At 38.6% G+C, this 23739-nt stretch overlaps 1 protein-coding gene across 10 annotated transcripts in view; it reads right to left on the bottom strand.

The window, feature by feature from the left end:
* Nucleotides 1-20912, bottom strand: part of adgrb1a (adhesion G protein-coupled receptor B1a) — a 208475-nt gene extending 187563 nt beyond the window's left edge. For 8 of the 10 annotated variants that reach the window (XM_026184581.1, XM_026184582.1, XM_026184584.1 and 5 more), the window contains exon 1: nt 20330-20912. The gene's annotated coding sequence lies outside the window, so the exon portion shown is untranslated. Of the gene's footprint in view, nt 1-15606; nt 15687-15950; nt 16039-20329 lie in introns of all 10 variants that reach the window. The other 2 variants (XM_026184577.1, XM_026184576.1) reach the window with 2 other exon arrangements.
* Nucleotides 20913-23739: the final 2827 nt, after the last annotated feature.

A 23739-nucleotide genomic window follows, 5' to 3' on the forward strand; every position in this document is an offset into this window, starting at 1 on the left:
CAAAATGTCACAGACAGATTTACAACTGCACAGGCTGCCAAACAAAGCTTATTTTAGGCTGGGGCTTTAGGGCTGAGAAAAAAATCCATATGTACTACAAATCAGTGGAGCTGAATTTATAGCTGGCACCTGTGGAAGCAAGAGTCCAAACGAAGTGGATATGCACAGAGAAATAAATGACTTGGTGGATTTGATCTGTAGCTGTGTGCTTCATTCATTCTGTCATTCTGTGAGGACGCTGCAGTCTTTCATTGTTACATTTCTTTGCATGATCAAAATCAGCAGGTTTGCTTTAAAGACAGTGGAATGTGCATGACTGGCTATTTTACCTTTATGGGGACTATGTTGCCATTGGTCATTGGCCCTGCTTAATCTAAGTCCTAATAATTAAGGGACAAATTAAGTTATTATAACACATTAACAGTGAACACTGGGCCTTTGTCACCTCTTCTGAAATGGGAAGAGGACACATCAACTTTTATTTCCTAAATAAAAACTGGTGAAACAACATTCGCCCCTTGTGTAAAATTAAATGCAATCAACATATGTCATTAAATGTCAATTAAGCAAAACATATACTATATGTTTCAGGCAAATAAATAAATAAATAAATAAATAAATAAAAAAGTGGATAATTTTATTTGAATAGTTTAAAGTCTGAGGAAAAATGCAACTACTAAAGTTAATGCAAAAGCAAATGAACTGAATTTATATAGCATTTTTTTAATTAACTAGCAAGCTTGTTGTATATGGCAGCTATAAAAGTATTGTGGGCTCAGTTCACTGCCCAGGGACTTAAACTAAATGCTGTGCAATGCCACATCAGTGTGTCACCCCTGTAGCTTTTATACTAGGGTGTATTACTATTGGATATTCTTTTGCTCAGGGGCCCAGGAGCCAGAAAGGGTATCCTTTCCTTTTGGACTTTTAACTGAGTTTTATTGCTTTTCCTTTAAGTAGAGACATCTCCCACAGTTATTCATAGCACACCAAAGTAGATAATTAAGACATAAAATTTAAATTACAGAAAAGTTCCTGTTTTTTCACTATTTTATCTGTTATAAAAATTACTGGGTGATTTTTTACACCTTGTCTAAAAAAACAATATGCTGTACTATTAAAAAGTTTCAGTTTTATAATTACAGGACAGTCTGGACAATGAGCTAACAGAACTGTTTATGTAATTTTGCTTATTTCCTATAATGTCATGCTGATAGAGTTCTTTCATTAGCTACAGCAGAATTTATTTATCTATCATGTCTCTTTCCATAAGATCGCCAGGATTAAATGTTCAAATAAACATCTGTAGACTGAGAAAAAGGTAACTTTTACTGATCTAGCCCACTTAATATCAAAGTAGGGTTTACTATATGTAGCCCACAATAAAAATAGAGTTGGGACACCCCTGTTCTATACATTATTTTTGGCTTTTAACCCTCATCATTGTTTACAGTCTCAAATTTGACCCTAACCTTAAGCAGTGTTAAATTATTTTCCCAATGTCTTTCCCCTCAAGAAGGTCTGTTTTACCCCTACCTTTCTCTACAGTATGATGACCTATATCTCAGAAGGGACCATGTGAAAGACATCTACCATCTCATTTCAATGCATGGAATCTGTGTTATAATAACCATCACACTTGTTCATCATTAGTGACTTTTCAGACCCATTCATAAATGTGTTTCAGAAAACACTGCTAACAGAGCTCCCCACACAAAAGCTACCTGAGAGGAAAAATGACGATCTCCTGTTGCTTCTACCTTTAAAAAAAAAAATCTGTAATCAATTGACATATAAATATAAGTAGAGTCACATTCAAGCCATTTTCTGTTGCTGTTACAAAATTAGATACAAGCATGTTGTCTGAGGTTCTTTGTGTCTTTGTTCAAGGTAATTACAGGCTGTGCATTTGTTAAATATGAAAAGTATTTCAGCTTGTCCCTCTAATTCCCAGCTGTGATAGTCATATTTCAGTTGACCTCATTGTTGTAAACCTAGTGACCTTTTGACAACATTTATTTAGTTTTTATGGTTTTAAAAAAAAGTACTTAATGAAAGATGTATTTGTAATCTTGCTGTAGCTTGAAGTGAAGCACTTGGCAGGCTCTGACCATTGGATGCTGGTTTACAAGAAATCACTTCTAATGAGACAAATAATACATTTTGCTTGAAAAAAGATATCTCCCCACCACAAATAGAGCTACAGATCTGGAAAAGTAACACTGGTTACCTGTTTGGCTTGAAATAAACTAATCCTAAATATTTGTTCATACATTTGATTAGTAGTTGAAACGTGTTGTCACATTGCCTTTCAGTGTAGTCAGTGCAAAAAAACCAATTTCTGCTCTTTTTCAGTTTTTTTCTGATTTACCCAGTCGTCTCTTAAAAACATTTAAGCTGGACAGAAATTTCAAAAACTGTAGCACAGATTTCCACATTTGATAATGTAATAATTAATGCAATAATGTTATATTTTCATCTTTAAAGTATATTTGCCCTTAACTTTTAGAATATACACCTAAACATATATACATAAGCACATAAACAGGGTATTAATAGCTTTGTTTGTATCTCTGTGTGGAGCATGTGATGAACTGGTGAGCTGTACAAGGTGTAACAGCTGTCATAGGTGCCACCTATGACAGTTGGGATACAGCCCAGTCCCACCTTAACCCCCCACTGCGAAGTGGTTATGCTTAGTTAGGTGGATGGACATATTACGAATTCCCTATCACCTCCAAAGAGGTGTTATGTTTTATGTTCCTTGAACTTGAGTCCTCCTCCACAGACCTTGGAGTTTGAAAGTTCTGAGAATTATTTTATTTGTTCCAAGGACTTTGATTGTGTCTAAAATATGCTGGAGCCGCTCTTCCAGTTTGGGTGTTTTAAAGCTAAGACTGCCATATCCCGGCTCATAGCTTATGGTAACTGCTGTCTGGGCCTGATTTGGCCAGATTTCACAACACTGCTAACAACTGGCAACATAACGTGGACCTGTAAGGCAGCCACACTTACTCCAAATCAGCACCGCCAGTCAAGGTCAAAGATGGTCTACAGCAGTGGTCTCCAACCCCCGGGCCACGGACCGGGACTGGTTTGTGAGACATTTGGTACCGAGCCGCGAGAGTTGAGGCTCGGGTGTGAAATTTATGGTTTTCAGATTTTTTTATTGTTTTTTATTGTTATCGTTTCAATTGTTTTTATCATTAACTCGGTTTCCCTGAGTCTTTTCCCGTGTGTTATGAATAAATCTTCTTTTTAGTGGTATCAGTACTGGTTTTATTTTGTTGTATTTATCCACACCACCTTAAAGGCCATGAAAAAATTGTTGGACATAAACCAGTCCGTAACGCAAAAAAGGTTGGGGACCACTGGTCTACAGGTGAAGGGCACATTTGGGCCACAGATTCGTTATAGAGTTAGAACACCTTAAAACATAAGGAGGAAAGTACAGATATGTTTACTGCAAAGTAGTGTTTACTTTTAAGGTAGACTAACAGTTAAAGATGAACTACAGAGTATCAGTTATTGCCAATTCCCAGATGCTGATAGAGGACTAAAACTAAAAGTTGGGGGTTAAAAGTGGAATTGAGAAGTGTCCACAGGGTAATGACACCCTGTGACTGTGTTTGCACATCTTCATTGTTGATAACAGCAGACATCAGGACACCTCAATCCCCACATGTCCTCCCTGTAATTACCACTAGGAGGCTGAAATGAAAGCGTCACCCCAGCTGACAACTGAGTTTCACTGGAAACCTGTCACACGATTCTCAGCACCGCTTTCCTTTCTGTCATTGTCATCTCTTTTCCTTCTGCCTCTATCTATCCCCCTGCAGTCGCTGTCTATGCTGCGCTCATTTTAAACGCCTGTGGGCTGTTGGTGTGATTCTTCAGCGCAGAAGTAAGTAAATAAATAAATAAAATAAAATAAAATAAATAAAATACCACCACACACCTTTAGGGCACAATTACCCAATGCCAGCTACTATTTGTGGAGTTTTTCCACAATCATTTCCTGAGGGAAGGGGATAGAAAGTCCACACAGCACATCCCTCCCCCAAGTAATGGATTTATGATACCCTCTCAACCTTCCATATGGACCCATTGGCTAAATATACATAATCAACTCACAAATACCCCCCTGAGCACCTCCTGACTGATTTAACCAAACATGTCCCACAACATACATGCATTTCACACAGGGTCATGCACACTTTTAATATTCAGTATATAACACTGACTGCATTCATATAAAATCGACATTTACTTGACACTGTATGAGATTCGTTGCCTTCTAACATCTCACAAGTTTGTGTCTGCCTCTATTAATAGTAACTTATCTTCTGCCTGAAGCATATTGTGAATTCTTACTGTAGTCCTTTGGCTCTTTCTACTCATATATCTGAGCGTGAAAGTCTAATCTTGATCTTGATGATAGTTGCTTAAAAAAGATACTCCAGGGCTTTGTCACTCTTCAAGTAGGACATTTTTTTCTTGACATTTGATTTTGCAGAAGCCTGTGGCTCACACCACCGACACCTCTGGGCAGAGGAGCAAGCAAGTCTTGAGAAAGTATGTGAAGCACTGAAACTGACAACTGGCTGAAATATCACTCACTTTTACTGAAAAAATGTTAAACACTATTAATAAAGATATTTATTGCTTGCAGCTATGCAATCATTTACCCCTACATAACAAATATATGGCGTGGGTTTTTTTTTTTTTTAGCTCTTCCCCTACAGGTATGGCTGCTTTCATTGACAGGTACTAAATCAGTTGCACATGGCATTTTTATTTCATTTTATTTCTTATAAAAAAAATTTAAAAAGTGAAAATGAGTTGGCATAGGCAGTGTAAAATCAGTGACATATCTTCAGGTTCTGAAAACTGATGCCAATATGAAAGCACTTAAACATGCATTCTTTCCACTGGCCAGCAGGGGCAACCCAGAAACAAATCGAGGTTGGAGGGGAGACCATTCCCAATGTGTAACATACCTACGATTTGTCACGTCCCGAGGCATCCCATAGGAACGCGAAAGGTGACGCTCCCGGCGGTAACACGGTTCCAGGCGTGTATTCCAACCCTAACCCTAACCACAACCTTAACCCTATCAGATAGTTCTTTCCAAAGTGATTCATGATGAGAAAGTAAAATAAATGTAGGGTGTACAAATAGATGTACATGTGTAGATTCATTCCAAACAGTTCTCATGTTTCCATATGTGTAACATACAGACGGGTTGTCACATAGCGTTGGTATGTTATGTTTTGGGATGAGAACATGTTGTGGAGGGAAGACAGCCTCTGTGCTCTGTAACCTTGGTAAATACTTTATGGGCTTTATGTGCTGTCCGTGATATGGTCACTGGCCACATCCATAGCTGACATGCTAGTTGGATCCACCAAAACGTAACTGTGGAAATGTTCAGACTTCATAACACAACATCAGTAATAAGATAAGATAAGATAAGATAACCTTTATTAGTCCCACACGTGGGAAATTTGTTTTGTCACAGCAGGAAGTGGACAGTGCAAAAGTTATGACGCAAAAATTAGAATACAATAAGAATAAATACAGTACACAGCTGTACAGAATAGAATAAAATAAAATAATATACTATATACAGTAGAATAAAATAGAATAAAAATATACAATAAGATAAAAATAGAATACGAATGCTATATACAACTGAGTAAAAATACAACGATGCCAGAAAGGATTATTGCACTTAGTGTTATTGCACATGTGTGGATGTGTGTGTTTGTTCAGTTAAAGTCTTTGTTGTGGAGTCTGACAGCAGTGGGGAGGAAAGACCAATCAATACGTGGTTAGTATTGGTTACCAATTGGTGGGTTAGCCATCTTTTTGTACTGTCTGTGTGAGTTGGTAAATATATTTGAGTGGAATAAAGTCTATGAAATCTGGGAATAGACGAGTTACGCAGCAAGAAAGCTCAAACCTGGGGCTCCTACAGGCTTTAGGGCACTTTTCCCTGCTGGTAATAAGGCCTTGCCGATGCTTAATATCTACAGTGAATTAATGGATCTTGAGTGAGAATTTGTGCATGGCTTTCTATCTCTCTCTGTGTGTGTGTGTGTGTGCTATATCACTCTGTGATTGTGTGTCCCTGATGGCTGGCCAGGGTGTACATGGCTGATTACACACATTGACAGGCCCACTTCATCAATGTATAGTGAGCCTGTGGCAGCTACCTGCACCCTTCTTTTACTCACAAAGCACTTTCTTTTTTTCTTTTTACAGTGAGCTGCGTCTCTGTTTCCTGCCCCAAACTTTCAGTTTCTCCGTTTTTACAAAACCCTTATTTTGGTCTGCATGTTATTTCTGCTACGTGACCCTACATTAAAGTAATGGGCTGTGGTATTTTCATTGAAATTAGAGTCTGTTTTGCTGCTCTTATGCTGATGGAAAGTATAGCTAGCTCATAAAACTTTTAACATTTGGTGTTCTGAAAATGGTTCTTTCACCAAGAAAAATCATTGAGTGTGCAGCAAGTGAGGCATGTTGTTTCCCATTTCTTTGGCAGAAATGAAAGACTTGGGTAGTTAGCATGAGCAGTGGCTGAACAGACAGTGAAAACAGTGCCAGCTGCAGAAACTCAAACTTCATCAACATTAAAAAAAAATATAATCTGCTCATTCAGCACAGGCAGAGATGAAGCATTCAGAGACGACTCCAGAGAGGGCAGATGGTGGAGAGGGTAAATTAAAGGCCAACAACAAAAATCACTTCCAACACATTCAGTCTTCATTAGACACCAGAGAAGGGGGAAGCGGGACAACAGATTCTTAATTTGGTGCCTTTTGTCACTTTTTGCCCACACTGTGCTCTCTTTGACCCGGAGTCATGCTCACGACTGCAATTTAATATTTTGCTCCACAGAAGGTTGGTGTCTAAAACTCTGGGGAGCCAACAGAGCTGTCACTACTGTAGCTGAGATCAGAGGCACACTGTTTACAACACTGATCAAAAAGGCTCTTTTCAATATTGTTCACCTGTAAATGCAAATGTACAGCATATTTACCCCTTCAGATTAAAAGCTGTGTTTGAGTCTAGTCAATTTGATTGGATAGACCAATCAAATTGACTAGACTCAACATTTCAAACAGGTAACATCCCAGGTGAAACAAGACTTTAAAGATGCTCCTGGCTACTGAGGCATTGAAAGCTGTAAATGTCCTCAAGGGAGAAAAGTGGGCAGCCAACAATTTTCTGGAGCAGTGAAAATGACCCTCTGGAGTGTCTCCTGTCTACTGAGGAGCAGCTGGTGAACCATGCAGAGAAGTAATAGCTCAGCAGATTCTCAGTGGAATAGCAGACACGAGCAGTTTTTTAGCCAAGATGTTCTTTCAGAGAAACAGAGGAGTCGCTGTTGACTACCATTTTTCTATGTGTATTTTCAATTTACGCTTAGATTTCAAGGTTGATTTCTTTCTCTTCTTTCTTGAGTGTGTCTCTTTCACTGCATAAAAGCTACCAGCCACACTAGCTAACATGACCCAAAGGAGTCTATCTCATATAGCCCCCGATGCTAATTATCTCTTATTCCATGTTGACAAAGATAACTGATTGATTTATTTTTTGATGAGCAAAGTTCAGGAACAGGGCATGATTTACGGAGGATTTAGAATTGAACCACCAAGCTAGGTTCCTTCTGGTTAGTGAACACAAAAAACTGTGAGCTAACTAACGTTGTAAATATGGCCTGGGTTTTACTAAGTATCTGTATTTTGCTGAGAATATTTATAAAAAGAACATTTAATATACCTGACCTTTATTTTACTTTTAATATCTTTTTTAGATAATCCAGTATGGTAAAATATAGCTACTAATTATAGCACGCTAATACAATATTACTAAATAATATTAAATGTTACAAAAATTTAAAAGCAATTAAAAAATTTGAATCTTTAATGAAGTCTTTTCTGTTTCTAGCAACCAAAATATTTAGTTTATGAGATGTTTTTTGTATAATTATTTTCTCATTACCATGACGCCACGTGAATCCTCAATAACATATGTATACAATAATATGTAATACACCAAGCTGTTCTGGATGATGCTAGCTACCACAGGTGCACTTTACTTGCAGGTGCCATCAACAGTTTTACAGATATTTATGCAGAGAGCCTTTAACTTAGGACTGTTGGATCTGAGATTTTTATTTACAGATTATCTAAATCACATCCCTCTGAAGTGTAGGGTTATTAAAACACAGTGCCTAACTAGTCACTGAACATGACAACAGCTAAGACCGCCAGTTTTACACGTGCTAAAGGAAAACTGAAAACTGTGTGAAGTGTTGCAGGGCACAAAACAATAACTCTATAAGAGCTTTAACAGTTACTTTTTGTTGATTGTTTTGGTTTTAAGCCTGCTCTCATTAACCTCACGTCAAATGGCAGATGGCTCTGAGAAAATTCTCTTAAAAAATGTTGCATCAAACATCAGCAACATTAGACTAGCTGTAACAAAATCATATACATACACATACTATTTTCATCACTATTTTTTCATTTTCACAGTCACCACATGCCCTAAACCAGAAAGCATCTGGCCTCATATCTACAGGCAAGACAGGCAAGACGGTTAAGAAGAGTCAGGGTGACCTTTTGGCTCCATTGCTGACAGCCACTATTATGGACAGGATTAGTAGGGAGTATATCAGAGGGGCAGCTCAGGTTGGATGGTTAAGGGCTAAAGTAGGAGAGACTGAGCTGGTTTGGACATGTGCGGCGGAGAGAGACTGGGTATACTGGGAGAAAGATGTTAGCTGTTCAGTTTGACAACGCTGTGTACTTGATTTTACGTATTTTTGTTGAAGTAAAATGAAATTACACATTTTCTGGTTCTTACAATTGTTCACATTTGCAGCCGTGGTGAACTTACTCTTTAACAATTATTTTGTATTTTATAGGTTGCCAGTGTTACTAAATTTTATTTATTTAGATTTAATCTCTGTATTCCTTATTTTAAGCCAACAAAATAAATAGAGTAGATTTAATATTTCTGGTGTTGGTACTTAAAGTTAACCTTATGAAACCATTCAATATCTCTACAAGCATAATTTCACAAATTGCCTGGGTTTATTTTAAAACAATCTTACCAGTTTTTTCTCAAATTTGCATTTTTTCTGAAAGACTGTGGTCTCGTTGGACGCACTGGAGTTAATGTGAATTGTTCAGGGAAAACAGGAAAGAGCTGCAGCGAGCAGCTTTTACTGTAACAGAAGCCGAGTCTATAGCCACTGGCTGTACCATCCCTCAGGATTAAATCTCCCGTTTCTTCGGGACGGAAGTGAGACAGTAGCAAATAACACTCTTCTTCCACTTCTCTTAAGTCAATGACCTGAAAAGACCTACGATAAAGTTGTGGAGGGAAAGAGGGAAAACACTGAGGGCCACAGACACTGAACAGTTGACAGAGGCTATCACTGTCAGAGGATACATGCTGACCCACGCCATCCATCACACAGAGAGGAGAGGAGAGGAGAGGAGAGGAGAGGAGAGGAGAGGAGAGGAGAGGAGAGGAGAGGAGAGGAGAGGAGAGGAGGGGAGAGAAGAAGAGCTGGAAAAAGATGAAAGGGCAAGGGAGGACGAGAAAGCAGCATTAAGAGCAATGGCTCTCAGAAGAAAAGAGCACAGATGATCAAAATTTGAGAAGAGAAAACTTGTGAGGTTGAAGAGGGAGATGATGAAAAAGGAGGAGAGCTAAATCAAGCACTATAGATCTAAGAAAAAAATGGGGAAGAGGGAAAAAAAGAAGTAAGACAAAGGAGAAGAGAAATTTAAGAAGACAAAGAGAGGAGAGCAAAGAAAATGAGATATTTGTACAAAAAAAAATTTGTGGGGGGAAAAGGACAAATTGATTTATAAGAAATTAAATAAGGGAAAATAAGTAAATACAAAATGTGAAATAAGAAATGTCAGTTATTCTGCGCTCTTTCAAACGGATCTAGCCTGTTTTCTTAATTGTCTTTCTTAGCCCACTGTTAGCTCCACATGAAGGGGCATAACAGCAAATTAACAAGTGCTCAAGTCGACAAAATATGCCGAGCTCAGTATCCAACTGCAGCATCGTGTAAGTGCAGTAAAACAACATCGTAGATGTAATGAGGTGAAACGTGGAGGGGTCACAAATAAATGCTTCACTTCAGCAGAGCTGTTGTACAGCACAGCTGACAATGGCAGATTGGAAAGTCAGCGCTTTAAGGCCACATGTTTTCCATTTTGGAAAAGACAAAAAAGTTTCCAAAGATGACAAATTGCTGCCAGATGACCTCTAAATGTATGCTAGGAGAACTTGTGCACTTTTCCTGCGCTGTAAAACAAAACAAAAAAGGTAAAAAAAAAAAAAACAATGTAATTTCACAATATTAGTTAATACTGTATATATAAATATGTGAATTTTGATGCAATGAGAAAAAGATATCAGTAAATATAGTTTCTATGATTTTACATAAATGTATTTAATTGTTTTCACCATAAAAAAGAGTACAGCATTTACATGAATTAATACACTGTCCAAATAATTACTATAATTTCACAGAGTTTTTTAAAGCATCTTTTTAAATTATTGACAAAAAATGGTAAAATTAGAGAAAAGTCAAACTAATAGAAATGCCTATTCTCTATAGATTTATTCTTAAGATATTTTAAAAAGATACAATAAATATTAAATGCATGGATAATTTCATATACGTTAACACATATGTTTCTAATTTTCCAAAATCTTTTCATACATTGTAGTTCTGGGCTAAAGGATGCTGGGCCTTTGTCAGAAATAGACTCCACGAGGATGGCATAGTTTGGTCAGAATAGAGTGGGATAGCTGGGGTATCATTTTATTGTATTAAACTATTAACATTGATTAAATGAACAAGATTCACATGAAATGACATCACAAAACAGGAGCCTAAATCTAGTGTAAATCTAAAGCTTTAGATATGAGAGGTGGACACAAATGTAAAGATGATATTTTTCTAACACGAGAGCTGACTTTAAGCATACACTAACATATCCCACACATGAGCTGGGACACTCTCTGATCATCCTTTATGTAAAACCCTTTGATCACGAGGACTCGTCGAAGAGACCTGAGTAAATTGAATCCAACTTGAAACTTGTGAGCTGCCTTAAGCAATCAAGCAATTGAATTTGCCTACTTTGATGCTGTGGACTCTTGCTAAATATCCTTACATTAGTTCACATCTAAATTACACTTTGGAAGCCATCCTTTCCTCTCGGTTTGTTAGGATTCCTTACCCCTAAACACAAATAATACTGGCACGAGCTACAAAGAAAAGGAGAACCATCACTCGAGGTCAGACCTTAAAGTTCGACTTCAAGGAGGTTTTAAAACAGAGCAAATCTTCACTGAAGGTAAAACTACTCTACAATGAACTCTCGGATCAGATGTCAGATGTTTTAAATAGAAATATAAACGTTCAAACAAGGTAGGAAGAACATATTTTAGAAATCGTCTACCTCTTTGTTTGTTTTCTTATCGGCCTGACGGTTCAGCAAATAGCCAATGCGCTGTACAGCATCAACATGAAAAACAATAGCGCTGCTATTCAGTGCTGCGTAGCTGATCCTACATCTGGAGAAGTGTGCCGTTCAGTGGGGAGAGTGGTAATAACCCTGATTAGTTCCAGTGTTGATGGCTGCTTGTGGAGCTTCCAGGGGAGAGTTGAATAGAGATGGAAATCAGGGCTTAGCTACGGATGATTATCTAGCCACTCCAGATCAAAGATTTCCCTCTGTCTCATCACAAAGGATGAAGAAAAGATCATTTCATCCCATGCTGTGAAACTACCTGTGCCTGTTTTCTTGAAATATGCTGAAAAAGGTCAGCAGAGCTGTCTGCATTTAAGCAAAAGACATCAGACACACGCATATGTGCAGACATATGATCATTATTTCATATGTGGCTATACAAAATGAGCCAGAGAGGTGATTTATAAAACAAAACGCTTATGAAAATGCTTCTGAGACTACGCATGGAGCTATGATTATTTAATGAATTAATTAATGAAGTGCCAGGAGTTTGGAAAGTGCAGAAATTGCAGCATAATGTGTTGATAAGAACTCATATTTTTAGCCAATAGGAGGGTCACACTACTGCTGAGAAATCTGTGGAGGAAGCAGAGTGAACCATCTGTGAATTCACAAGCAAGGTGTCTGTGTGCAGTATGTGCGTGGGGGGGAAATGCCATGAACAGGCCTACGTGCATGTGGCTCATTTCTGTGGCATTTCTTTAACTCGCAGCACGACAGAGGGAAAGAGATGCCGTGGTCGTGAAGATAAGTTGGGCTTCTTTTGAAAGCTTGGTCTGTTCAGTTATAATGAAGCCTTTGAACATTCAGCTAATACCTGCAGATTTTTGCCAGAAGCTTTTTTTCACATTTTTGTGATTTCCTGTTGAATGAAAAAAGGCACGCATTGATTAAAACACTGAAAACAGACATTTTAAGAATGAGCCACATATGTCTGAATTCCCGACTACCCAAGAGGTTAAACCAAAGAAATAAGGTTGATAAAAACAGAGAAATATTGAAGAAACCGATGTTCTGATTTCACAACGTTCCAAAGTCTCAGAGTGCAAACAGAAGCCTCACATTATAAAATAATATTCAAACCCCAGCTTAATGTCTGAGCAGCTGAAAATTCAGTTTTAATCAAACTGTGACACACAAAAAGCATGTCCCATTGTTGTACTTACTTTTCACATGTGGGATGCTACATTTTTTGCATGATGCAGTTGGGTAAAAATCTCAGTATGTCCAAAGTCCACTTTCTCCATTGGTCCATTATGATGTTTTGTGTTGCCTATTTAAGGCATCTGTTTGTTTTTTGTTCTTTTTTTTAATTAGTGGAAATAAAATGTCCAAAATACAAATTTACCTTAATATATTTCTTGGATATTTGTGCAAATTAGTAACTACGCAGCCATTTAATCATTTCTAATTTGCATATTTAAAAATATTATAAAATAACTCTTTTTATGTGAGAAATCAACTGTGATATCACCAAATTCTTTTTTTTCTTTTTAGTAAAAATCTACAGAATCTTCAATTCAGCAACACTTACTTCCAGAAATTGCATTTTTATTCCTGTGTGTGTTTTTACAGAGTGGGTGTACTATTCAGTCTGATTTACAGAACATGTACCTAAAGGCATGACTTGTTGACAGTATTTATCATTTTTATGATTCTAATGTCAAGAATAAAATTGAACCTGAGTAATGTTAATATTTCTGCTCCAGAACACACACATTTGCACACTTGGATAATACCTCATTAGCATACTTAAACATAGAAATTCAGAAAAAATTATGGCTTTAACACAAGTTATCAAGCAGCTCTGACCTGAAATGACTAAACAGAAAAAACTCTCATGCTAAGCCTTTAATATTAATATTTTTTTTATTTTTACACTATCTGTGTGTGTGTGTGTGTGTGTGTGTGTGTGTGTGTGTGTGTGTGTGTGTGTGTGTGTGTGTGTGTGTGTGTGTGTGTATTAAACAGAGTCTGCTGGGTCTTTTTGTCATCACGGGTTTTCCAAGAAGCAGACTGAGGTGTGAAGGTGTTTCCTCTGCTTCTCTTACACACTTGCTAACATGAAGATAAAAATAGCAATCAACCAAGAGAATCGTGCTAATTGAAGACCTTAGCTCACAGCCATGCAGTGCAGATCCAACATACTGTAACTGCTACTACACAAGGGTTCCACCAATATGGGCTGCTAACCAGAAGTCAAATTGAATCATTTTAATGCCTTAAACAAACAAGGTCTAGGAAATAGCACTGGTCTGACTTTACCCCCAGTGTATGAAAAAAACCCATCTTTGTAAAACAGCTCCTATATTCATGAGCAGCATGTCCTTTAGGACAGAGACACTGAAAGTCACCTCAAGGCTACACCTTTTCCAGAGAGCTGCCTAAATGTTTAAAGAGCATGAAGCCTAAAAATGGAAAAAGTCTACTAAGATTCCAGAACTCATTTAAAGGAGAGGCCTGCCAAAGGAAGCAAGAAGAACAAACACTGACAGGACAGAATGCTACCATGTAGCTCAGCATTATCTGAAAAACAACAACAACCCAAAACTGTTCTGGTCTGAAAGATAAGAGAAGTATTTTAATCTTAAATCACACTGAAAGCATAGACTGAAACAGACACATAATTAGACAACTCCAGCATGGCCTTGTAAATAACTGGTAGGGGGTGAACCTATTACTGCATATAAAGAGATGTCCAACGAGTGTATATTAGTGGCAGTGCTGTGTTAAACATTTGCTACCAGTGTTGAATCTGCGTGGCACTTTTTCAAAATGCACCTGAAGATTTAACCCTGTGAAAAAATGTGTTTTTAATGTGTTTGGATGAGAGGGGAAACATCTTCAAAAAAACCTAAAAAGTAGTCCAGTTGCTTTAATGCAAGTTCATTTGAATTTTTAAGTGTTTAAGAAAGCATGCAGCAGCAGCTGGTTTGGCTTGCAATGTTAAAATCTACCAGTTATTCAGCCTTTTGTATATCCTGAGAGCTGCACTTAGTTTCTTTTGACTGGATTCAAGGACAGACTGAACTTGTTCTTGTCTAACTGTAGCAACTGAGGAAGTGCCTCCAATTACAGAGGATGTGCAGTGTATAATCATGTCATCATTAACATTCCCAATAAAATAAATCGAACCACGTACAGGTCCCTGTGGTTGTGTTTTATTTCACTTAAATACAGTTCATCGTTTCAGTTGCCTAACCTAATCGGTCTCCAGGTCTTCAAGTTCTGATTCTGCAAAAGTGAGGGGTTTTTTTTATTTACATTTCATTTTCACTTAATTAATTTTGCGTTTGTTTGGTTGGATTTACGCACAAAAAAGAATTCACAGTTTACTCAGAAAGTCCTCATCAATTTTGTTGGTGTCTTCCATAGTCGTGAGTCTCTCCCCATCAATTATATAACTAATGATCTAAAAATAAAGAACACCAGGACAGTCAGCTTTGTGTTTCACTTAGACTGAAGCCTCAGGTGCCCTTAATCTGTTTCAACAACACTATCCTCAGCGTGAAAGGCAGTGGTAAAATCATGTTGTTGCTTATTCAGATAGCTCAATACTCTGAAGCCTTCTTTCTTTGGAATGGTGAGCAGTGTCAAGTGCCTTGGATAAATCAATAAACCAGTACTACAAAACATGCTTTCCTAACCAAAGACTTAATTATACCACTGACCGCCTTTAAGTCTGCGGTACCAGTACGATGCTGTTTTCTTCTCACTTTAGTTCATTGCTTATCCTCTCTGGTTATTGGAGTTTAGGTATCTGCCATTTGCCCTTGACTGGGCATAGTATTCCTCCTAATATTATTATTGTTAGTAGTAGTAATCATAATGCTAATAATATCACTAATATTAGTAGTATCATTGTGTCATTTCAACACGCACTTTTAAAAAAACTCAGGAAATCTACAAATTTGGTGACCAGTGCACGATGCTGACCTTCGTGGTATACAGAGTGAAGTTTAGTTAATTTCAGTTTTGCTCCTCTGTTCTTCAGACACTTGTTTACAGACAACAGATACCTTACCTTCCTTTTACACCTCAGCACAGGAATGATTAAGTGATTACAACACGTTGCCTTTGCTTTAAAGATGGCTGTCATTCTGTCTGTAAATGAGCAGAGAAATAAACAGGGGTACAGTGCATAAACACTCATCACTTAAAAAGCAGGACTTTTCTCCCCTGAAAACAATATCCAATCACACAGTCTGACAGTCTGTGATGTTAAAACACTTTGCACAGCAGCAACAATTATGACCACAGACACAAATGTGAAACAAAACCAGCATAAAAAAGTGATCGCCACAGTGATTCTGCTTTAGACACACGAATAGAGGCTGTAGCAGGAGACTGCTTCAACAGGATTGTTACCTGTTAAAGTTCAGGGTCTGGCTGCTTGGGTCAGCATGCACTCCGCTTTCACTCTGGGTTCTTGGCTAGCTTAGGATTAGCATGCTGCCTGTGCAAAGAACCAAAGTTGGGTTAGCAGCATAATGTGGTTGTTTGTGTTCTGCAGTTAAAAAAATAAATGTCCATATCCACACTTTAAACTGTCACTTTTTTTCCCTGTGAAACGTGAACTGAAATCAGCCAGTTGCAGCACGAGTGCAAGAACCAATAAGCAGGATCGATAGGCAGACAGGCTGACAATTCCAAGGAATTGGACTACTGGTTTTCTGTAAGAAGCGGTTCTCGATTCCCATCACAAACCATGCTGTTGTTTTGTTTACCTCTCATCATTTCAATACATCACTAGTTGAAGCTTTGCAGAAACAGTGCAAATATCTATCAAAATAATATTTTACAGCGTCTTTTTATGGTTTATATCCAATTTATATTTTGGTGCTAAATTTAGGTGCAAAAAGGAAGGTGATTATCTCCCTTAGAACAGTCACAGACCCCACCACATTAAACGGAGTCTGTGACTGCATACCCACTGCTTGTCAAAAGTCATGCACTGAGTATATGCCTGCTCTAAGTTTTTATTTAGTGTGCTTGTTTTTGTCAGGAATCATGTACAAAAAAAACTTTGTGTCTGAAAAAGGTGTCAGTGCCAGCATTTGGCCTCGAACTAATCATCAGACCAAAAAGCACACTGCCATGACCTCCAAGCTACAGCTACACCTACCTCTAAGTCAGCCAACTATTTTCATAAGCCCTGCTTCACATGTTGTGTTAAGTCAGTGTGGCGGTTATATGGTTGTCAGCCAGTTCCCCCTTCACTCTCACACTTGCACGCGCACACACATACACATTGGCCAAGGCTCATTAAGCTCCTTCCCAAGCTCCTCATTTTGTCCCTAATTAGGGGAACCAATGGTTTTGCAGGATCTGGTCAACCTCTAAGTCACTCCAAGCAAAGATATCCTCCCCACAGTACTGTTGAGAAGCCATTAGAAACTTTCAGGACATTGGATGCTGACATGTTTCACCTTTAAAGCGCCTGTGTGACTAGCCTGTCATTGCTGACTGATTGCTGTGTATTTACTCCAAAACGCAATGGGTGTCACACAAAAAGTGATCTGTGGAGCTCCGAGGCAGCAGAAAGGCACAGTGTGTCTACGTCACACAGCTCTCTGTCTCTAGCTCGCCTTTAATGCATCTTCTATCGTCCCACAGACTGTCTCCTCGTCACCCATCTATTCATCTCCCCTCTCAATGGCTCCCTCTGTTCCCCTCGACTCACTATTTCCTCTTTATCCCTCTGATGTCACAAATTCAGATATGAGCTTCTCTGATAGAACACACACCCTTGGACACTGCAGCTTTGTTTGAAAAGACAGCGATCAGTGGATGCGAAGAACTAGGGAAGGGGAACAAGTCGACAGTGTGGTTATTTTCCAAAGCTGCAGGAGACTGTAAAATGCAGAAACAAAGGGAGACATGTAGGCTAAAAAAAACATGCATGAATGCTTCTGAAAAGGCCTGCGTTGTGTTGCTGCCTTGTCTCATCCCTGTGGCTCGGAGCCAGCCGTGCCTGCCAGGGCACTACTGTTGAGTCTATTTCTGTTATCTGCTCTCTTTCCCACGAAGAAGAAACAGCTGACCGCTAATATCGCTACCTGGGAGGGGGTGCGACAAGACTTCTCAGACCTGGCGCTGTCTCAGAAATACATATGCTTACAAAGGATCACACACTTGGCTCTCGGCTGAGTTTTGTGGCACCCGTTGGGAGGATTTGTTGGCACAGTCGCATAAACACGTACTTGTCTTTCAATGACAAAACCAAAAGAAAAACACAGTCAGTGTTTGGAAGGTCTAAACAACCATTTTGTTTCTTTTGTAGTTAAACTGTTTAGTAGAATTAATTCTGTGTTGACATATGACCCTCAATTCTGCTTCTTTGCCCCTGTAGTGTACGGACGCCTTTTCCTGTTAAAAGGTAGTTCTTCCTCTCCACAGTCACAAAGTGCTTGCTTTGTTACTAACCCTTTTTTTTCCTTCCAAATCTTGACAAACAGGGCACAACTAATAATGATTCTAACTCACCCATTTAAAAAAAATCCAAAAAGTATATTTTGCTTTTATCCGACAGTTGTGGCTGTGGTTGGCAGTCATGATATAGACCTCCCAGGGTTATTAACCTGAACTAACAAATTTAAGTCATCTGAACATTTAACTTAAAAATCAAGAATAAGAAGAGGTCAAAATGTGTTAAAACAACAACCATGAGATTTTGGAGAATGCAACATGTCTTAAACAGAGATAGTGGCATGGGTTCAAAGTAAGGTTTGGTGAGCTTGGAGGGGTGATCGGCTGAATTAAAGTCCCTGACAGTGATGGGGATTTTACATGTGTTAAATGCATCAATAAAGGAGAGCAGAGAGTTGAGTTTAAAATGATAATGCACAGACGACACTTGCAATCAACGCGGCAAGGGTGTATTTAATATAATGTGACCTTTTCAAGCCTACTGTTTGCATCTGACCTGGAATGAATACGCAGCATCGGGCTTTTCAAAGCCAACAAGAATTTCATTATTTTGAGTTCCAATGGTGTTTTATTGCCTTAGGGCTTTTACACAATATCTTGTTGAACAGTTATTGATTCAAGCGCAGAAATGTTGATACAAATCTTTCATATTAATAACTGAGTTCTGATATTTTCATGGGTAGAAACAACATTTCAGGATAAAACATATGAAGGTGCAAAGCCTTCAAGAATTCCCAGTATCAACAGTTTTTTGGCTGTTTTTCAATAACGTCATTCAACCTTAGATCACTTGTTGAGATGCCAAACTTTTTTTTAAAATTAAAATATACAGTGCAGTTTTTCAGGGACAGGGAACTTAAAGAGTGGGGGTTATATGTTCCCTGTTGTGTGGTTCATGACTGAAGTCTTATCCGGGGATGGGCTGTGTTTTAGAGCGCCCCCCCAAATTAACATGTCAGAGTTTAATATTTTGATATGCAGAGAAAAGCAATTATCTCTTTAACTATTTTTAAAGTAAAGGAAATCCAATGATAATGGTTATAATAATAATAATAATGCAATTTTGAAGTTTTACAGAAACGGCATCGACCATTCATGCTGCATATCCAAGACTGGACATTGCAGCAGTAGCAGAGATGAGGGAGGCTCCTTGCACCAGAAGGGGACAGTGAATGACAACCCATTTTGTTGGCAAATAGGACTGCTGGCGGTCAGTGAGTGATAGCAGGCTGACTGTCACAGAGATGGGCTCAAAGCGCTCATGTGCCTGCCCCGTCTCTGCTTTCACCTCTGCTAGAATTTCACACTGCTTTATCATCACCTATTACTAAACACAGTTTGAGCACATATGTTGTGTTTTACTGCAAGTAAAATCCATAAAGCATAAAAAAGATTCATCATTATATCCAGGATTAAAATTGGCTCGAGGAAACAAATAGGCTAGATGATGTCAAAAAGGGGACGCAGATGATTAGACCGGTTGTGTCTTTATTCATACCATGATGTTAAAAGAACGCAGACTCCAGTAAGCACTGTGGATAGGTACAGGGGATTTGCTTTTGTTTGTTGTTTGAAAACATTAATGTCAAACTCAAATCAGAATAAGAGCGTGTAAATGTAACCCTCTCTCTCTGACAAAGCTTCACACTGCTTTGAAAATGCATAAGCTTTGTATTTCAGCTGGTGGTTATAATATCGCAGTATCTAGAAATGCATTAAAAAAATAACACTGAGAATACGTGTTCAATAACGCGCGTGTGTAACGAGTCAAGTAAAGTTAATCATATTTACAAAAAAAAATTAATTTTGCTGAGATTAATCGTCAGAATAAGAGTTGTCCTTACTCATTCTCGGAATTCCCTAAATGACGCTCTGGCTCCAGGTTAACCTCTGTGAATGAGCGACCAGTTGTTAAATTACACGGAGATAAGTGGCGGTTCCTCCCTAGAGGAACGCGCCTTCTTCCATCCTCTGGGGCTCACCAACTAGCTCAGACAGCGACTGTCCACAGCGGTGCGACTGACTGAGCGCAGCACGGTTGGGTGTGACTTGAGCATACAGCGCTACCCTCAACTACACTGGACAGTACAGGGGGTTGCAACACACAATAAATCTACAGGTATTTTGCGAGTTCGGTCATTTTTTTCTCTTTTATTGTGGCAACAAAAAAGGGGGAAAAACGCCTAATGTGAATTCACAAAACAAAACAAGAAGCGCACACACGTCGAAACTAGCTGTGCTGATGAAATATGTGTGCCTTAAACTTCATAGTTAGCAGCAAGAGTTATATTTTTTTAAAGGATAGAGAAAGATTTTACCTTGAGCAAGTTACCAGTCCTTCTGATGCATAATGACAATGGTCAGAGCTCGGTGCGTTCACGGGGATTCGACAATTCCAAAAGACGGTAAGTCCTAAGATAAGTCCACAAAACGTGTGATAATGAACGGAAATCTCTTCCTATAATGAGCCCAATACATGTGACATTACTAGGATGAAGAGGAGGTTAAAACTCAGACAGGAGTTCTGAATGTCTGCTAGTTCCGACTGCGCGCCCAATGCAAGAAACAGGTTCAAAAAATCCCGACTGCCGCTGTTATTTTCTTACATTGTTCCCACAGATAACATCCCCGCTCTTCATTAACTGTGAAAATAAAATCCTCTTTTTAAGACAGTAATATTTTATTTAGTTAAATTCCACAAATTCTATGATTTCCTCTGAGAAAAAGTTATTCTCCAAATCTGAAATTCTCTCTCGTCCGCAGATCGCGCAGCCTTCCAGGTGAATGTGATCGCTGAATGGAGCGGCGCATCAAAGAGGGCTCGCGCGTGTCTCGGGAACCGCCGTCCCCAGCTCGCGGCTCTGGAGCGTCCTTGCCTGCCTGTGTGTCCGCGCGCAGCAACAGCCGGATTCCTTATTTGGAAGCCCGGGGCTCGCGCTGCAGTCAATGGTTTGAAATTGTACCAACATGACTTCCAGGCAAGTGTTTCAAAATAAAATAGGTAAATAGACGCGAAAACGTTGATTGGAGTAATACACACACGTGTGTGTGCGCGCGTTGGTGATGGATGTTTCTGATGTATGTGTGTATGATATATGCATTCTTAAGTACACTCAAAAAACTAATTTACTTACTTTACTCAAAAAGTCACAATTATTTTCACATTCCCAAATTGCATTTTCAATACTGAAATCCCAAAACACATCTTGTTTCTGTTGCACACAAAAGCTGCACCTTTATTTAAAAAATAAAAAATTAAAAAATTAAATCCTACAATAAACTGAGATTTTCCCATGGGAGTGCTTTTATATTGAAGGTAAAAGCATCCACTTTCCTGCCAGATTCTGTCTGTACTGTGTTCAAAGCTGAGGGGGAAGGAGGGGGGGGGGGGGGGGGTGTCACTCAGTAGAAAATTCACCCATCAGCCCCCTCTTCTGGAGTCAAACAGCCTCAATTGGATGTTGTGTCAGGGCAGTGGCACCACCTACATTAACACACAGAGAGGGAATGTTAATAAATGGCCATGCATACATTTTAACAGGTTATATATATTCAATAACTATACACGCATCACACACAGACACACTCTATCTACAGCTACTATTAGTCTCTGGGAAAAATCTCAGTTTCTGCCCCTTTGAAATTATGCCTTTAACCTCTTAATATCAACACACTTAACAACTGGATCAGGGGTATTGTTTGTGTTTGGTTATGCTTTCCATAGAATTTTCACCCTTTTGGAATACTTACATTGAAAAGCATTTGAGACACAAAAAAAAACCCCCCTGTAATGTCAACATTTATGGGATGTCATTAGAAATTTAAAATACTAGTTTCTAAAAATATGCATATTAAACTTGTGGCTACAATAAACCCAACCATAATCCATAACCTTAATGTGTTGCTGGTGACCTGGCAGATGGTAACAGGTTTATTACCAAGAGACAGGACTTTAGTTTTTCTTTGCAGTGAACTCATAAACAACGAGTGCTATAGTGCTGCAATATTAAGAAAATGAACTGGTTCCTTGTGTGATGCTTACTTTCTTTTATCTTAATATTTTCATAATGCGCTCGAGTGCCACATATACCGTACTATGTAAAAAATTAAGCAAGTTAATAACTGGAATTGTTAAAAAAAAACATTATTTCAGTTCATGTTCCTAGTTGCAGTTTGCTTTTGTAATAGCACCATGGCTTCTGGGATTCCATGGAGTTGTGCCCCCAGGGTGTTGATAATCCAGCCATGAGAATGTGTCAGTTATTTCAAAGATAAATATCAAAGCAGGGATTTTTCTCTCTATTTTCACTATTAATCTGTCTTATGTTCTGAGTACATGGAATACAACATAATTACAGACATTAATTAGACAGCTTGTTTTGGTGAGTTTTACTATGCAAAACATGCATCATGTGATATGTGTAGCTATATTTCCATAGAGGAAATACGTTTGTGTGCATTTCTGTGTGCATTCTGTGTTGACCTACATTGGATAATTTGAAAGAGTTCTGACCCACGCAATTTCAAGGCCTTGAGCTGAATGTGAACCCATCAGCTGAAATGCACAATGACAACAGTAACTCACCCATATATAAACTGAGACGCAAACAACAATTAGTGGCAACAGTGTGCTAAAAATCGCTGACAGAAAGAAATTCTAACATGATAAAATGAGGAAATCCGTTCCTCATTAGTGACAACCCCAACTCAAGTGAGTATATTTCGGGTTATATTTTGGGATAGCTGTACAACATCTCCAAAAAACGTTCTATGGATGCCTAGTCAGATGCCCAAAACACCTCCAATAACTGCTTTCAACTGGAAAAAGCTGTTGTATTCTAAGCTTTTCTTGGATGTCTGAGCAGGTGTCAGTAAGCCTAGTTTTTTTCAATTCCATTTCAGTTTCAATTAAATTTTACTTATACAGCACCAAATCACACCAACAGTCACCTCAAGGCGCTTTATATTGCAAGGTAGACCCTACAATAATACATACAGAGAAAAACCCAACAATCATATGACCCCCTATGAGCAAGCACTTTGGCGACAGTGGGAAGGAAAAACTCCCTTTTAACAGGAAGAAACCTCCGACAGAAACAGGCTCAGGGAGGGGCAGAGCCATCTGCTCTGACTGGATGGGGTGAGAGAAGGAAGACAGGATAAAAGACATTGTGTGGAAGAGAGCCATTGATGCTGATAATCTCAGTTTTCAGCCATTACAAAAGTTTACAGCCTTAGATTAAGATTGGAGCATTCGTTGACTGTTAAAGTTAAAAGTTTTGGTTTCTACGTCTTTAACACAGCAGCTTGGTATAATGTCTGCATTACTTCTGATGGGGCCTAATGCTCCCATTTGTTAAAATGTCCATGTGACACAAATGTATTTAACTGGAGGAAACAGTGGATCTTGGAGGCAGGGACCATAGCTACAGGCTCAGAGATGCAAACTCATCTCAGTCTTTATACTGAACTGCAAACAGCTTGTGATGAAGCCACAAACACATCAACCTCAAAATTAAGATATTCTGAGAACTCAAGAATTTATGGAGCTGGAGTCTTTGAATTTGAGCTTAACCCTCTCCACCCTTTGATGAACCCTGAAATCCTGTCAGTAAAATGTAATAGCCATGTTAAAATGCAATATATGTAACAGACTGTATGTGACTTGAAATGCTTGATCCTTGACAGTCTCTTATGTTATTGACGCCTCCATGCATTGTCGAGCAAA

This window comes from Astatotilapia calliptera, chromosome 11, assembly GCF_900246225.1.
Source record: "Astatotilapia calliptera chromosome 11, fAstCal1.2, whole genome shotgun sequence".
In the NCBI taxonomy this organism is placed as follows: Eukaryota; Metazoa; Chordata; class Actinopteri; order Cichliformes; family Cichlidae; genus Astatotilapia; species Astatotilapia calliptera.